General features: G+C 43.5%; 1 protein-coding gene and 1 long non-coding RNA gene across 3 annotated transcripts in view; one reads left to right on the top strand and one right to left on the bottom strand.

Annotated features, from left to right (window-relative positions):
• LOC102550774 (uncharacterized) overlaps positions 1-3,326 on the bottom strand; it is a 31,474-nt gene extending 28,148 nt beyond the window's left edge. For both annotated transcript variants that reach the window (XR_015628098.1, XR_015628099.1), the window contains exon 1: positions 3,239-3,326. This is a non-coding gene — a long non-coding RNA (uncharacterized LOC102550774). The remainder of the gene's footprint in view (positions 1-3,238) is intronic.
• Rbms3 (RNA binding motif, single stranded interacting protein 3) overlaps positions 1-15,151 on the top strand; it is a 688,236-nt gene that overhangs the window by 1,727 nt on the left and 671,358 nt on the right.

Below are 15,151 nucleotides of genomic sequence, written 5' to 3'. Positions count from 1 at the left end.
CGGATTTCGTCATGAATTAACCTAACCCCTCCATCTTCTCAGTAACTCCACATGCGAAAGCAAGGAGGGCACGGTTGAGCAGTGTGTGCTGTCACTGGGTTCCCTGGCACGATCAGGGGTTGGTGATTCACGCTGAGGTTACCTCCCATTTACTCTGTCTCGTCAGACAATGCCCATTTGAGGACCAAACTGGACAACAGCCTCTTGGGATTGCATTAAAGGCTGGTGCTCCTTTTTTTTTTCCTTTTCCCCCCATTTTTCCATCACTCTATGCTATGCCCTACCCCTCCAAGGTCGGCTCACTTTGCTGTCTGCCTTTGTGCCCAGTTAGTTTGGGCTGCCACTGCTTAAATAGACTAGCCCTCCTGCCTGGTGCCCTAAGTATTAACTCTTTGGGCAACTTGGTACAGAATGCTGCCTACTACTTTAAAGAAAAGGTCAAAGTTTAAAATAGGAGAAGGATATCCACGGTCATTTTTTTTTCTCCGCAAAGAGACAAAAGCAATAAGCTTCAGGGTTGGCCGAAAAATATCAAACATTCCAAACCTTTTACTCATTTGGCTAAATTTTTCCAAATGTTTCCCCAAATTGTGCTTTGTGCTGGTTCTGGTTTCCTAGTGCCATGCACAACCACAGGAGAAACTTTTGATTGAAGTTGGAGTGAAATAGTTGGGGTTTCTGTTTTGTTTTTCTCCTGGGTTGCTTTTAATGTAGTATTACTAACAGGGAATGATGAATGCTGGGTTGAGTTAAAGATACAGGGTGCTGGGTGAGCCACGGTGGGAAAGGGAGGGAGTGAAGAAAAAGAGGGAGGTAGGGAGGGAGAGACAGAGACAGAGACAGAGACAGAGACAGAGACAGAAACAGAGACAGAGACAACAGAGACAGAAAGGGTAGTGGGGAAAGAGCTCAATGGTGATTTGAAGTGTTTTGCCTGAAGAAAACTGAGAGGTTTCTCAAGTCTGTTTGGGGTCCTGTGTGGCATTAGTGCCCCACAGACCCTGACAGCGTCTCGTCTCTGGGTTTTATTACTTTGGAGCAGCCAAAGACGTCAGCATCTGCAACATTATTAAGAAGTTAGCTCAGTTAGGCATCCTAAGCTGATATTTGAGTAATCAGATCAGAGCCAGAAAGGAACATAAAATCAGCTTCCTGGGCTTTCATGGTAGCTCATCTTGACGGTTATGTTGTGGAGTTTCAGCGTGGCAGCCTAGTTGACACGGATTGTCTTGGTGCCTCTGGAATGACAGACATTGGTGACATCCCGAGAAAGTAGAGATGTGAAAGGTTAGGTTCTGAGGAAGTATGAGTGTGTTGTTCTATCTGAGCAGGTGGGGACTTTCTGACAGACTTAATCTGATACAAGAAAGCCTTGTCGGAAGCATGGAGGGCAGTAGAGTACAGTTTCCACAGGACCTTTGCTCCTCTCATACCTACCTGTCTCAGAACAGTATTCATGATCAGTTAACAGGGAGGGTGCTACACTTCTATTTATTTGATGAGCCTAGATAAAATTCATGGGAACCCATTGTTCCAGCATTGACACCTAGTTGCAACTTAAGGTTATCGTCACAGCCAATGGGAACCATGTTCACAAATAAAGAATACTTATATTTGATAGAAATAGAATCCTACGCTTGATCAAAGTCACATCCCGGGGATAGCAGACCTTCAAGGGTTGTTTAAAGTCAAGTGTCTTTCCTTCCTAATACATAAGAGGTCTTGTGTGGGTTGGGCAGGAGGGGTGGGATTTTCTCGGAATATTTAAAGAATCAAAAACAGTGTTTAGCATCATTTTCATAAAACCCAAAGCAAACACAAAGAACCCCCGGGGCCCCTGCTTTGAATTTAAATAGTAAAATGTTGGACACAAGTTCTAGTTGCCTGTGTGAAAACAACATGAAATTAGTATCCTCAAAATCGAGGCCTTCCACTTCCTCAAATGCACACTGTAGTTTGGGGATGCGATATTTTCCCACTTCTTTCTTGTTGTTTCCCAGTACGGGAGAGCCTAACGTACTACTTTGCTCTAATTAAACAAAACTAGGAATCAACTCATTCTGTTTCATCTCCTAGAATGATTCTTCAGATCCTTAAAATGCTTCATAGGAGACAAAACATACATGTAGCCTAAATAAGAGAGTAACGGTTACATGGCCTTAGCTGCACAACAATATCATGTATGTAAATGAAACGGCGCTTGACCCTTGGCTGTAGTGATGATGTGTGGCTATGCTACTGGGCTGTGCTCATATCTCTAAGTATTCTGACTCTCTCTGTTTTTTGATATATATTATATTGTATTTATATATAAAACAGAGAATAAAAAAAACAATGACATGCTGTAATATTTAAACATGTGAAGTGGCTTGATCTTTAAAAAGTTTTTCAAAGTAAGCCATTGCTTGGATGGGTCTGGAGACCCACCTGTAGCTTTAGAGACAAGTGATCTGAAAACAGTACATTATCTCCCTGGCATTGACTGTTACCACACCACATTTTCCAAGTCTTCAGAAAATCCACCCATTGGAGTTGGGTTCCAAGAATCCAGGTACATTCTCCTGTGAATCTGAGGCATGTTGGGTAGGGGTAGGGTGAACAACATCATCAAAATCATCATCGTCATCATCATCATCATCATCATCATCAACAACAACAACAACAGTAGCAACACACCCAACAGTCAATAAATCGGTTGAAAAGAGAAAGCTAGGGAAGGGTGATAAGCCTGCTCACTGCTTAGGGAATGGGTATTCCTGGATAGTGGGGTTGAGAAACGGCTGTTTCTCTCTTAACATAGTATTCGGAAAACTTTAATCATGTTCCTCAAACTTCCAAAAGAGCCCCCAGCTGGTGTCTCCTCTCTTGCTTTTACATAACCTTGTAGGTTCACAGACCTCTCTCCTGGCCCATCGAGCAGAACTGTGTCCCCCTCTCTGGCCATTGGGTTTCTGCAGAAAGTCTTACAAAAGGGGTCAAGACTAATAGACCCTTCCTGGGTTCCTCTGGCTAAAGGCACTCAGGTGACAGTCAAAGTGGGATCAGGAGTAAGGGCAAGGCTCACCCACTGTATAGCTACGTCAGCTTCAACTACCATCGTTGGCAGCCCAGCTTGCTGCCTCCCACTAAGAGTCTAGCTTCAGTTATGTCGTAGATATGGGTCGTATCATGGAAAAAGCCAATACAGGAAGAGTAGGCAAAGAAAGGGGACTTCTAGAGGGCAAAGGGACCTTCAAACCTGTGGATGTTCAGATCCTTCAAAAGCAGAATCACTCCTCACACAGTTGTCCTGTAGGCACAGGAACGGAAGCCTCCTGGAAGGAGGGAGGGAAGAAGGGAGGGAGAGAGAGAGAGAGAGGGAGGGAGGGAGGGAGGCTGGAATTTCTTCCTGCTTCCTGCCTGGGCTTTGCACTGATAGCTAGTCTTTGGTAACCTGCCAGTTGTTTGAAAACAGCCCTGCAAACTCCTAAGTTCTGTTTTCCTTTGAAAGCTCGAAACATACAAAACTGGTTTTCTATTGAAAACGAACAAGCAAACAAACAAAACACAGAAACAAACAAACAACAACAACAACAAAAACCCCAAAAGTTTCAGCTATGGAATATTTAGCTATAATTTCAAATATTTTCCTTTGCTTAGGAGTGGAGACGAAGGGTAGCACGAGAATGTGATAAATCTTGTTTGCCTTATTTTTAAGTGTGCAGAATTTTAATTTGTTTTAAGTAAAAGAAAAAAAAGATCAGCCACAAGGATTTACTCTCTACACTCAGTTCCTCGATCCTGCAGATCTTTAGGCTTCCGTGGATGTGGGTGCAGCCTGGTGCAGGTTTTGCTGTCTTGTCTAGATAATGCAGTTTTATCTCCTTAAAATGTCTTCTTCAACAGAGGTCAGATTGTTCAGGAACTTCTTACTTTCTCTGGACTCGGAGCTTCAAGGGAGCACCGTTAGGTCCTTCCTGGAGCACCTCTCTTTCATTTTCTCCCCACTTGCAAAAGAAATAACTGAATTATGCAATAGAAGAACTTTTTACAGGAGGGAGTAAGCTCTCTTCTGAAGCTGGGGACAAGGGCACTTTTCAGGAAGGGACACAAAGGGGGGAGGGTGGCGATGCAAGTTCATTCCGGGTCTTTTTGGCCTCAGGAATTCTGGAAGACTTGCGTTTTTTATACTACTGCAATTTTTCACAAATCTCCTTTGACATTATTACCAGTACTTTGGTGGGGAGAGGTTCGCCGTGATGGCGCCCCTGTCAGATTTGAAGAACATACGTCTATTTCTTTGAAAAGAAACTTTTTTTTTTTTGGTGTCGAACTTTTTATTCAGAATAAGTAGTGGGCGTTTGTCCGAGTTTGGCTTCCAGTACGAGATTGGAATTGTTTTGTAACAGTCTCCTGCACCACAGCTGTATGTGATTAACCAGTGTAATAGCCACGGCATGTGAGAAAAGGCGTTTTTTTATGCTATAGCTGTTGCAAAGCCAGAGTGCAGATGGGCCTGAGAGAGAACAACAGAGAGTGGGGCTGTGGGCTGAGCTGTATCTTCAGGATTCGTGTTACTATTTTTTTTTTTTTTTTTTTGCAGTAGTGGGAAAACATTGAACTGTTTTGGCTGTGCTTGGGAAAAAATATGTTTTCTGGAAATGGAAACAGATGAATGCTAACAATTGTTTAAAAAACATGCCTGTGTGTGCCCTAGTGTGGGATGTTTAATTAGGAGACACACACCTACTCATTGGGAATGACAGATATGCAAAAGCAAATCTGAGTGACTCTCCTAACACCCATTCAAAGGCAAGTTTCACATTCCTTCTTGACATTAGGAGTAACCTTTTCATGTCTTCCTTCTTGATTTTTAGAATACTTCAATCTTTGGGATTCTTGTCAGAAAACCTTCAAGGCATTTACCTCTAAGGAAAATATTGGCATGTCATAAGGTTCAATATCTTAGAGATAAAATGGGAAACAGCGTATTTGTTTTGTAAGATAATGGGGAAATATACTGCATGGCTTTGAGGGACTATGACATTTGCACTGACGTTGTTAAAAACTAGAAAACAGCACATAAGGCCACATGCTTTGCCTCTGTTGCTGTTCTGGTGGTGTTATAGAGAAGAATTTGTGGGCCCTTTATGGTATTTGGTATTAATGTTGGTTGCCTGGAGGTTATAGGTCTGTAGGATTAATAAAGGCTAACACGCCAGGCTGGGAAGATGTCCCAATGTTCAAGCCTGCTGATCCGTGTTCGGATCCCCACAGTCCATGGGACTGCAGGACCAAGGTTCTGTTATCCCAGTGTTCCTAAAGTAGAGAAGAGAAATGAAGACAGCAGACCCTCCAGAAGCTGGTGGGTCAGGCAGCCTAGCCAATGCTGTGGCAAAGAGACCGGGTCTTAAAAGAGGTAGAAGGTGAGGAGGGGTTCCCAAGGTTGTTGTCCTCTTACCTCCATGGTCACACTTACTGTCTCACGCACTCACACACAAATAATAATAAAAACAAACTTATATTAGGATATATAATAGTTAATACATAATAAACTATAGTATCTAAATGTAAGACATATGGTTGGTGACTGTTTCCAGGGTCCCTGGAAGTGTCTATAGAACTGGCTATTTAGTTTCAGATTTTAGACTTTAGACATTCAAAAAAGAAACAAACACACAAAACAAAAGCGAAGCTGGGGGCAGGGTCAGAGGTGAGCTGACTTTTGCTTTCAAGTTGATATTGGCAGTCAATTTGTGCACAAAGAATTTTTGTTTGTTTGTTTCCTATTCATGTTTTATTACTCATTAAATAATACTGTTTAGATTCAGACATATGAATATAGCTTTGTGGTACGATAGTTCAACCTTTCATACATCCCAGTTACGAAGAGAATGGGTGTAAACGAAATGGTTCCTTTTTTCCATTGGGTATTCTCTGCTCTACCTGCCGAGGCATAGGTCTGTTGGCCAGTTTCATTCACCCTGACCCCTGCACACTTTAATGTTTGGAAATCCTCTTTACAGACAGCTGGGTCTTCTTTGGTGTCCTGTTGGCATTGGGAGGTGACCTGCATTTGGTGCTTTCCACAACTTTTTGTTTGGTTCTTTGATGCTCTCCACAGAACAGTCCAATGCCGCTTTGCAGGGTATAGGAGTTTGACAAATTTAGTTGTGCCCTTCACATCTGAATCCCAAACACTGAGAGGAACCCATCCATCACTAGGGAGTGGGTGGAAAGGGGTGGGACAAAACGACAGGCATCATTTAATCATCTCCGTGACGGGTGTTTCTGTGGTGGTTAAAGTCCTCTCTTCTGAGCAGATTCAGTTAGTGCTTATCCAAGGCTCCCAGTGAGCTCCGTACCTTCCGGTCCATAAGGTGAAGGAGGAGCAGCTCGTGACTAGGGACAAGTTTGGAAGAGAAAAAAAACTGATTCATGTCACTGAAAACACTAAATGCTCTTCATTCATGAGTGGATGTGGGTGCTAAAGTGAATGTGGAGACAACCATTGAGAGACGAAATTATATTTAGAACTGGGTTTGCAAAATGTACAAATTCCCAAGTCTAATAGGAACCTTGGATACGCAGACAAAACACTACCATTACTTAGAGCATGGTATTATAGAGGGGGAAACCAGGAATACCTCAAAGACGTCTCAACCCAGTGAGTTACATTTGAGAATCCTCTCTGGAAACTACTTTTCTTTTTCTTGCTGGAGACCATTCTACTACACACACACCCCAAAAAAGAACTCCTCTAAGCTGAATTAATGAGACAAAATTATCACAGAATGACCCCATTTTTTAATAATTTTCCTCTTAAACTTTGGCAGCCCTGTGTTGGTTTTGTATGATCCAGCACACGAGTTGTTATTTTTCTATTTGTGATTATATGTTTACGTTAGGAGCAGGCAGGAAGGGAAGACAGCCATTAGGGGGAAACCTTTGCTTCTGCCCATGAGCTAGCCTATCCACCTGCTAGACTTGACTTTCCTTTCACAGTTCAGAATTAGCACACTGGCACAGGGCTGGCAGGATGGCTCAGACTGTAGAAGGGCTGTGCAAGGATTTAAACCTGGCTTCCTGAGTTGACTGCCCAGATCCCACAGTAGAAGGAGGGAAATGAGCCCCCAAAGTTGCCCTTTGACCTACCTCCACTCAGATGCTACGGTGTACACACCCCTGCACTTGCACACACAAACCAAACAGACACAGGGTAATTGTTAACAGCATAAAGTGATTTCATGCCTCCCTCGAAGAGCCGGCTGTGAGCAATCCTTCTCTCACCTTACTTTGGCTGACTATTTCTGCCCTGGACATTGGTCACTTATGAGTTGAGTGAGGATTCTCGAGATCCTGTCTTCCCATGGTTTTATTTTAAGGCATGTCTATTTTATTTGTATGAAGCTGTGTGATCCTGAGTGAGTCTGTGCAAGGCATGTATTCGTGAAGAAGAAGGTGAGAGATTATCAGAACTGGAACTGCAGATGGTTGTGAGCTGACGTGTGGGTGCTGGGAACCAAACCTGGGCCCTGTGTAAGAACAGCCCTTGCTCTTTTCAGCTCCTCCTGTCTCCCATGTGTTGTCCACTTGACTAAGTCAGTTTTACTGACTGGAGACAATTCAGTGTGGAAGAAAATGGAAATGCAGTTGTAGCTACATGATTGTTTTAAACCAGATAAAACATTTTAAATGATTTTTTATGTCATATTTGACTGATTTGCTGATGTGTGTAAACTCTTATGTTGCCAGAATTTATTCAGCACCTAAGTAGACAATAGTGTCCTGAAATCTGATCAAGTCCCCTTTTCAATGATCAGATAGCGTTGAGTAGATGAATCAGGAGAAAGGACTACGAAGTTTAGGTTGGTTTGAAGCATGTCATTTTGTGACAACTCAGTTCATCTATTGAATTGATTTAAAATAGCCCAAGATTGTTTTATAGAAAACCAGCCCTTACAAGACCTCCTATGATATAATTGTTAATTTCGATATCTAATTTCTTTAGAATAAGAAAACATCTTTTCTTTGTTTGGAAGATTGTTCTTTTGAGGGTCAAGCCAATCCCACTGTTGAATTTCGGCCCCTGGTCTCTTGTCTGATGCAAGGCACACCAGTTCCTAGTCCTTTCTTGGATTTAGAATATTGCATTTTTAATATACATTATGGGATTCTGAAAAAGACCATTCTAATAGTATCCCTTCAGCTTTGAAAGAAATTCTGGTCACTTTGCTTCTGAAACACTTTGGCTTCAAGCAAGCCAGCCTGGTCTATGCATTCTTGTAAATTTGAGCTCTCCTTTTGAATACTGTATTCTTGCAAAGTTTAAAAAAAGAGTTGTGGACACACTGTTTTGAGGCTCCCAGGCCATCACACTAAGTGAGATGGTAAATAGAACACACCAAGATTTTGTTTGCTTTCCGGTTCCACTTTAATTTAGTAGGACCTTTTTGTGTCACACACTATTTTCGTGGGTGGCCTTCGTAGGCTTCGATTTTTCTCCAAACCAATTTTATTTAGGGTTCTTGAACACTTCATCCTCCCTTCTAGCCCACTGACCAGAGGTAGGGGGGAAAAGAACATTTATAGGAAAAGGGTGTCGTGGACCTGTTTAGAAGCTTTGGGTCAATACCACTCGTTGTTGTCAGGGTACCAGCAGTTCGGACCAATAGCAAACACCAAATACAAATCAGTAGTGGCAGTCCAGGCCAATAACAAACACCAAACAAGAATCAGGAGCTGCGGCTCAAGCCAGCAGAAACCACAAGGCTCTGCTGAATCGCTGTGAGTCAACAAAAGTGACAAGAGTCAGCCGGAACACAAGAAGTTCTTTGGCAGGTTTCTCTCTACAAAGTGAAGACCAGTGAAGCCCAGCTAAGACCAGGGAAGAATTACATGGCGTTGCAATGCAAGAGAAACCTCTCACTGTTTATGGGGTTCCATTTATACTCCTTCCAAACATCATGTGTCCTCTCAACCATCTGCTCCAGGAAAACATTACATGCTCTCTCATGTGTCTGTTTCGCCAAAATAGCCTTTCACAAGACACCTTCCAGAAAAACGCCACACGGCACAACAGAGTTTCCAAAGAAACCAGACATTTTCACTTTGGGCCTTCACTTCCATTTGCTGTGGCCTTTGCGCTTTCAAGGGATCTTTATTGGAAAATGTCTCTGACAGGACAGTCTTTGGTTGACCAAAGCGGACACATTGGATTGACCTGTAGCAGTGAGAAAGAGCTGCAAGGTCCAAGTCTGAGTGCCAAGTTCATCAAATCCATTTCTGCTTATTGGAGTTGTCCATCAGAAACAGATCTGAATGGAGCTGGGTTTCCTCCGGCTGCCAGCTTGTAGTACAGCTAGGAGGCAAATCGGGGTCATGATAATTTTGCTATTGGGTGATTTTTTCTAGATTCTTCTCAAAGTAACATCACACGTCAGAATTGCTAGTTGCTTCAGTTCTAACAGATTCCACAGTTGACGCACCCTGGGCAAGTTCTCTTGTTATGCAGAGTCCATGTTCCTCCTAAGGGACATGTGTCTCCATGTGTGTACATTTCAACCAGACCCAGCATTGCTTTCACAGAGTAATCAAGGCCACCTAGAGATCCTGTCTCTGTGCTCCAAGAAGTCTGCTTCCTTCCGTTCTTCATAGAGCTTCCTTTCATTCTTATTTTTTTAAGCAAGAGGGAGTATGTCTTGTTCTATTCTAATTCACAACCTTCCCTTGTCAGCCCCAATGGTGGAATGATGGGGTTTTAGGGGTATATCACCTTGCCCATTCATTTCCAGGGTCTTACCTCAATACCTGCTGACCCATCTTGTAGGCTCATAGCTGCCTTAAACAGGATCATTAGCTACACACTGAACTTCACTTGGAGGTTCAATGAATCGTCTTTTAAAATCTCTTCCATATAGAGAATACAAGCACACACTCCTAAAACAGTTACAGGCATATTTTGGTGCCTCTGATTTTCTCTGAAACTATATAATGACAGAAATGGAGAGGAGCAAGGCATTCCTAGGGAGTCACAGATCTGTTCCCTCGGGCACATAGGTTGGATCTGTCCACTTAGCCCAAGGGTTGGATTTACTCCCTCAGGCCATGGGTTGGATCTGTTCTCTCAGGCTATGGGTGGCTCACAGAGACAGCTCTTACCAAAGTGACAGGGGCTGGTATCTTTTCAGTTTCTGTCACACAAGAGTTGCATCTTTTTGTGCTTTGAGACACACTGCCGGCTTGTCACAAAAGCAATGTATCTGCCTCCTTCCCTCTGTTACTCTCAAGAACATCCTTTCAGAATCCTACTGATTGATTTGTTCTAATTAACCCCTAATGATTTTTTAAGAAGTATTTGCCCCGTGGAGGGCAGTGATCTTCAGATCACTTTGTTATGTGGCTGCCAAACATGACAAGAGCGGAACAGTTTGACAGCTTCTCCTTAATGAGTGGCTCATGGGAAACCAAGCGAAAGGGACCTGGGAAGTTAAGAGGGGAAGAGCATCGGGTCTTTGTGTCCCCTAACTGTCCTTGGAGAAGATGATTGGTTTTCTTTCCAAAAGCAGTCAAGAAGAGCTGCTTGGCAAGGGGAAAGGCATTTATGAGTAGGAGGCCATCTTGGGGCAAAACCTAAAGTAGGTAGAAGTCAAAGGAGCTAAGGTTCTTGGTGTCTTGAAAGGAAAGCAGTCAAGCTGGTATGGACAGTCGATGATCTGTTTCAGTTTGAAATGTACAACAGAGTTTGGCAATGTTTGTCATTCTTGAGAGACAGAGAGAAAGGCACACACACAGAGAAAGCCAGAAGACAATGCCACACATTAGTGCTCAGGGGGCAGCCATCTTGTTTTTGTTGTGACAGGGTCTCTCACCAGACCTGGAATCTGCCAGGTAGCCAGGCTGGCAGCCCAAGGAGCCCCGTAGAGCCACCTGACTTTGTATTTGAAGCACAGGTGTTATGAGTTCTGGAGACTGAACCAGATCCTCATGGCACTTGAACCAACTCCCCAACTTCTGCTAACGACCTTACTGTTTCAACCGTCTCCTTATGCGTTCACAAGGAGGGCCTGTCTAAGAGTCTTCCTGGAACTTTGGTTTAGAAAAATAAATGTTTTCCAGAAAGAATCATTAGAATCCTTTTTTTCTAAAAAAATTTATCTCTCTGGGCAGTTCTGTGTGTAAATTAGTCATGCCCATCTGTAGTGTCCTATAGTATAATTGTGAACAGTGCTGTTTTGTATAGACTGGAGGACAGAACAATAATGTAACATGTGCAAACTGTGAGCTGAGCAGAAGTGATATTTAAAAACCACTAATATGTCCTGAGACTCATTAACCAGGCCAACAGAGGCTCTGTAAGTAATAGTGTCCAATGGGCTCTTTTAGCCCAAGGATACCTCAGATGGGTGGAGCCCAGGGAGATGGTGTCCAGATCTCAGTAGGTCCCAGAAAGGTTGGCTGGTAGTTTTACTGTTTCTGTTCTTTCCTTTCTGCCATGGTCTCAGGACATACCTCTCCACCTGTGTTCATCTCAGGATGGTGGTCACACGCGATGTCCCTTTTGTGTTTGTCCTGTGTATGTCTATGACTTGCTTGATTGCTTTCCTTGGGCTTATTTACTTATTTATTTATTTACTTATTCATTCATTCATTCATTCATTTTTCATTCTCTGATTTAGCTTCTATTTCTTCCATCCATCCCTCCCTTCCCTCATTCCTCCTATAATTAAGGCTTTGAGGTGGATCTGTCTCCTTTGACTCTTTGCCTTTTGCTCTGAAAAATCTCCCTTCTTTTTACCTTTGAACTTTTGGGTCCTCCCTGTAGTGTCTTTTGTTGTTGTTTGTTTGTGCGTTTTTCCCACTTACTTTTCCTTCAAAGTAGAAGGAAATTGGTGTTTGACTTTCTCCTATTAGGGCTTGGTGGTGAATTCGTCTCAGCTCTTTTTGAACATGGCTGGGCTGTCTACGTCTTAATATATTTATGGTAGAGGGATACTCAGATTTATATCTTGGTTGGTCTCATAACACTCTTTCAGCTTGGATCACAGGTTTCGTCATTTGAACCTCTCTGTAGGATCTAATATTCTATTGGTGGGTTTCCGGGATGAATTAAGCAGCCCTGTTCTGTGTGTCTCGCATGTGCCACACACCTACTCCAATGGTGAGGTAGTAGATTTTTCAGAATTTTGAAACACTTACAATTCTGTAAAGTATAAAATAACTTCCCTGTATGACTAAGTAGCTAACAGGATATGAATGTGCGCCTAAGATGATGGGTCCTTGAGATGCTCAGTGGGTAAGGCCACCACGTGTGACCTAAGTTCTATCCCTGGAACCTACCCGGTGGGCTCAGAGAGTGGACTCCTGAGACTCTCCTCTCACTTCTACAGTACGCCGTGGCAGACACAAAGACACAGATGCGCACACACTCACACTGTACATTTAAAGGGGAAGGGAAACAGCGAGAGAGAGAGTTTCAAACGGTGCTCCAGAGAATTAAAGAGCCTCCGCACTTGGGCACACACGAGAACATCGAAGCAGACCACTATAGGATGGCATGAAAACGTCAACCTCAATCGAAATGTGATTTCCAGTTGGACTTCTTTTAAATTTTCTATCCTAGGCAGAATCTTTTAGGCTTTGTTTGTAGTGATTTTTATGTATCACATTTTAATTACATTACTATTGTTAATATTTATAGAAAATATAGTTTCTATCTTCCTAATTCTTGAACAATTTGGAAGGATTTCTATTACAAAATAGTGCATTGAGCTGTCCAAACCCCATCAAGGGGAAGCCAATAAGCTCTCAACACAGCACTAGGCCGTTAGAGAACTCTCTGTATTAACCAATATTGATAGTTAGATATGCTCTTCAATAATCACCTCTCCCTCCCTTTTCCTTCCCTCTCCTCCCCCTCCCTCTCTGTCTCCCCACACTCCTCTGCGTCTCCCTCTTCCCTCCTCCTTTCTTTCTCTCTGGCATCTCATTCTTTTTTCCCAGTCTGGCCTGAAGCTCTGTGTAACCCAGGCTGACCTTGAGCTCCTATGACCCTTCTTCCTCTGCTTCCTGCGTGTTGAGATTTCAGGGCTGAGACAATGCCTGGCTCTCCAACAGTATTCTCTGAGTCTGTGCGAGCTTATCTCTGATCTACACTAGGCGCTTTCATGTCGAAGGTGTTGTCTCCTAATGCTTCCCCAGTGATGGACATTTGCCACACGCCCAGCAAGTCATTCATGCTTGTGGTTCTTTTGTCAGCATCATGGCTCTTTATACTCTGCACCACGTTTTACAGACACGAAGCTCATTGGTCAAGACGATTTAGCTGCCACTGTCTGGTCACTCTGGATTATGTTGCATTAGAAATAGACAATTACTGACTATTAAGTTGGTGAATTTCTGATCTTCTTAGCTTCCTCTAACACATCCTTGAGCTGCTTACCATGTGGCTGGTTGGATTCCTAATAACCCGAGAGTCTGTGGGTGGCTTCACTCTGCAGCCTCTCTCTGCTTAAACTCATGTGCAGTACATTCTGCTCCTTTAAAATATTTGCGCGCGCGCGCGCGTGTGTATGCATGTATAGGAAGGCCACAAATTGACCTCCAATATCTTTGTCAATCTCTCTTCCCTTTATATTTTGAGACAAGGTCTCACTGAACCTGGAGCTCACGGATTGGCTAGAATGGCTGGCCAGTGAGCTATGGGAATCTGCTTGTTTCTTTCAGGACCGGTTAGAATTACAGATGTGAGCCACCATGACCAGCTTCTTATGTGGGTGCTGAGAATCCAAACTTGGGTCCTCATGCCATGTCCCATTCACTCACAGACTGAACCACCTCCCAACTCTGTTCCCCTCCATGAGGTGATACAATGGCTGCCTTACGTGAGCTTGGATTGAAAAGGTGCCCTCACACTTGGCCAAAGAAGAATGAAGCATTTCCTCTTGACACCCTCTTAGAACCCAGCAGGGGCTTTGGGTTCCCACTGCCACCAGGAAGTCATCTCACAGTCCTCCATCAGGACTCTTCTTATGCTCCGGATAGTTGTCCTCTGTCTGCCACCCATATGCTAAGTTGAAGGGGGCATCAGGCACTTTTAAGCAGCACACCTTGTACAGACAAACATCCATACATCTAAAATAAAAATAAATCTTTCTGGAAACTCACTTTTACAGAGATGCAGGGATGACTCTGTGGGTAAAGGCTTGCTGTTAAAGCATGAGGACCTGAGTTCAAATCCCCAGCTCCCATGTTAAAAGCCAGAGAGGGGGACATGAGCCTTTAATAGCAATGCTGCAGAGGTAAAGGCAAGAGTTCCTGGGGCCTGCAGAGCAGTCAGCCCAGCCTGATCAGCCAGGTTTGGGTTCCAGTGAGAACTTTCCCCAAAGAAACAAGGTGGACAGCTCCTGGGGAAAAATACCTGAGGTTGACCTCTAGCCTCCACCCACACACGCAAATACTGGAACACATACACACACACACACACACACACACACACACACACACACACACACACACACACACACGGAGAAGGAAAGGGAGGAGAGAACGAGACAGAAGTGGAAGAGAGAGAGAAGTAAAATCAAAGAAAAAAGAAGTCTGTACTGCATAGTACTTTGTAGCAACTGAGTTTAAGAACAAACATAGTAGCAGGGTCTGGTTAAGTTTAGTAACTGGAAATGAAAACATCGAGTTTACTAGGGTAAAATGTTACTTCCTGTGTTCATCTTGGAGGCCCAGTGTCTGGGTCTGCGAATTACTTTGGTGTTGTTCTGATTACATTTCCTTATTTATATCACATCCCTTCTATCCAAAGAATGCTTTGCATATCTGATAAGAATGTCTCTGGGGTCGGCATGAGACTAGACGTCCTTTGTTTCTGAGTTCCACAAAGAAGGCAAAGACATTGAAGTCTGAGGAAGGTGAAATATAGAGGGAAGGTGGTTTTCTCTGGGAGATGAATATCGGCAATCACAGAGGAGGAAGGCAGCAGAGAGGGATCGACTTAATGCCTGGCCACAGTGCGGCAAGAACCGTTCTGGTGGCTCAGATCAATGTCTTCCTTAAAACATATCTCCACTCTTCTGCTTGTCTCTGTGCACCGAGCTCTCCCATCAGCAAGACTGAGATCTTGCTTAGACTTGCTGCCTGTAATCCTCCTACTTCTAACGTG

The sequence above is a fragment of the Rattus norvegicus genome, chromosome 8, assembly GCF_021556685.1.
Source record: "Rattus norvegicus strain SHRSP/BbbUtx chromosome 8, alternate assembly SHRSP_T2T, whole genome shotgun sequence".
NCBI classification, from domain to species: domain Eukaryota; kingdom Metazoa; phylum Chordata; class Mammalia; order Rodentia; family Muridae; genus Rattus; species Rattus norvegicus.
The sequence above is the reverse complement of the archived record's forward strand: the minus strand, read 5'-3'. Positions and strand labels throughout refer to the sequence as shown.